The sequence below is a fragment of the Pundamilia nyererei genome, unplaced genomic scaffold (genome assembly GCF_000239375.1).
Source record: "Pundamilia nyererei isolate P.nyererei 1_Seehausen unplaced genomic scaffold, PunNye1.0 scaffold00023, whole genome shotgun sequence".
In the NCBI taxonomy this organism is placed as follows: Eukaryota; Metazoa; Chordata; class Actinopteri; order Cichliformes; family Cichlidae; genus Pundamilia; species Pundamilia nyererei.
Window position 1 is genome coordinate 3,733,531 of NW_005187424.1, and position 2,758 is coordinate 3,736,288.

Here is a 2,758-nt window from a genome sequence, read left to right on the forward strand (position 1 = left end):
CGCACACAGTATCGTGCTGTTGTCACTCTGAAGGGAATACTTCACTCAATGTTTACCTGTGCTTTTCTTTAAAGCAGCTTTCTTATGAAACACAACCAAACCAGCAACAAAGAGAATTTAAGCAAGAGCTCTGTGCTGTTAGCCCGTAGCTAACAATCAACAACAGCGGGAGAAAGCAGGAGAGCATGTCAGCGGAATCATGACAGATGTTCTGCTGGAGTTTTGAGCGGCTAAGTACACTGTAACTGTAAACAGCATTTTCAAGGGATTCGCACCCACAGTGCTGCCTGACATTCTTTACATAAACCTTATCTTCTGGACAAAAGCTAAGCGTTATCTAGTCAAAGAATTAGGTCTTGAAAACAAGCGGACATACCATGCAGTCTTCAGAAAATGCCCAAGTAAACTTGGTTGAAGTTGAGGTCGCAGCGCTGGATGCGGATATCAAAGTCGTTATTTCGGCTGCACATTCACGCAGTTATTTTTGATGTAGTAGATTAAAAAAAAAATCACAGAGAACAATGTCGACGGGATATTTTATCAGTTTGTGTTCAAACAACCGCACTCGCTCAAAGTTTCTATCAGTTTACTACTATCTGTCTGCCTTTTTACTGAGGGCTTCATCTGGGGGCGGGGCCTGGAGGGAGGAGGCTGAGCTGCTGCGGCAGAGCTTCCCAAAGCAGGGTGCACGGTCTGCTCAGGAGCTCCTGAAGGAGGATCACAAGGTCCTTAAGTGATCGCACATATCTAAGTCCGAATGTGAGAGTGCGTAACTTTAATATCTCAAAAGGACCCTTCAGTCCCATATGAAACATAAAGACTGTAACTGTATAGGCTGTATAGGCTTGCTTCAGGTTAATCTCACCACACAGGCCAACAGAGTGATCCTTATCCACATGGAGGCCTATTATGACAGGTAATACAAATATCTGGTTAACCAAGACTTCTATTTGATGTGCACCTTTTGCTGCAGCAAGAGGAATTTGTTTTGAGTCATGAAAATAATTGTGTTGCAAGGTGTTTGGCGGTAGGGTGTTTCTGTGTAATCCTTTGGCATCTAATGTCCAGTTTATTAAAAATCTCCATGTATAGGATATTGTGCAATTACAATTTTACAAAATACCATGATTTATAACATATGATATAGTAATAGAACAATCAGACATGTTATGACTGTTAAATCAACCATCATCATCTATATGCTTTAACTAAACTGAGGTCAAACTTTGGCAATATTTATTTAACTGAGACAAACATGGCAGACACTTGGGCTTGCAAGCAGATGCAGCTTGCAAGCCCAAGTGGCACTTGGTATTCCAGTGACTTGCTAAAGAACAATAATATTTTTGTGAAAAGACCACTGCTGCAGGAAATCCAGAAGTTGTCGGAATAGTTGTACAGTTCAAATAATGTCTAAATTATCCAATCTGTGTCTGATGTGTATGCTTTTTGCATGTGTACTATCCAAAAAGCATACAAACAGAAAAGTCACAGTATCGCTGCAATGCGATGTGAGGAATTCACAAACCATCCAACCTGATTGTACTTTAAGCCAAATCAAAGGAGCTAGTATATAAAAAATGCTGTTATGACAGCTGAATTCTATTCTAGCTGCTTTATGTTCAGGACCATTACGCATTTGAATACATTAGCGCCATCATTAATGTTGAAGAACGTCTATGCTTTTCCTACTATTTCCTACTATGTCTGCTGTGAAAAAGACCATATGCACTCAGTTTGGGTTTATTATTTATTTAAACACTCTGAAAGTGTAATGGATAGGAAATTGCCGTCAGCAGATTGAGAGCAGCAGTGACGGGTTGCACTGCACAGTGTCTGAAATGCCCACTGGGTTAAAGATGCAGTCACTAAACATATCATGAAGTCTCTCACCCCAAAAAAACATAAAGTTGTCTACCTTTTTGAATTAGTTCATTGTCACATGATGATGACTACTTAGCAAAAATTACTGTAATTACTACAAGATATTAGATGTTCACTGATGGAGTAATTTGTCTGTTTTCTTTGCCTAAAGATAGTGACAAATGAAAGAAAATCCAGTTTTGGGATGTGTTTTGGGAAAGTATCAGGCTATCAAATTTTCCCAGAACAGCTTTTAGGCCAGCTGACGCAGGATGGATGGCAGGGTAGGTATGGCACATAAGTTTCATGCTGATGAAATCATTCAGTGACCGCTCATGGCCTAAGGGCGGAGGCAGTTATCCTCCTACATGTGTTTCATCACAGGGAGTCAAATTCTGTGTTTATTTACAAGGATCCTTCACACTAGGGGGACCAAGGAACCCATTTCACCAAAACAGGCCCCAAAAGCATAACAGAGCCATCAAATCCCATCAGTGCAGAGGTCAAGGTCAAGAGATCAAGTCCTGAGGTTTTACTTTAAATGTGCCATTTGACCGGAGTGAATGTTTTTTATGGTGAATGAGAGATCTGGGGTCACCAGATAGTGATCAAAGACCACCAGAGGCCCTCAAACAAAGACAGTTTAGAGGTTACAGTGTGACTGATGTGATGCCTTTGGGCCTACATACTTTAAATTGTTTTTGTAAGCAAAATGACAAAAAGAAAACACAAAAAAAACCTTCTCCACTCTGTGAAATATTGCTTTCCATGTGAAGTAGAGCAAACATGAGACGGCCATGAATTTAAGATGCCTGTACATAAAACACAAGTAACATGCTGGGAAAACATTTGGTAATTTTGATATTTTGACTGGGGTTTTTTGTTGTTGTTTTAT

At 40.1% G+C, this 2,758-nt stretch overlaps 1 protein-coding gene across 2 annotated transcripts in view; it reads right to left on the bottom strand.

Moving 5' to 3' along the window:
* The window catches only part of tgfbr3 (transforming growth factor, beta receptor III), a 67,553-nt gene extending 66,941 nt beyond the window's left edge, over positions 1-612 (bottom strand). For both annotated transcript variants that reach the window (XM_005727218.1, XM_005727217.1), the window contains exon 1: positions 377-612. The gene's annotated coding sequence lies outside the window, so the exon portion shown is untranslated. The remainder of the gene's footprint in view (positions 1-376) is intronic.
* Positions 613-2,758: the final 2,146 nt, after the last annotated feature.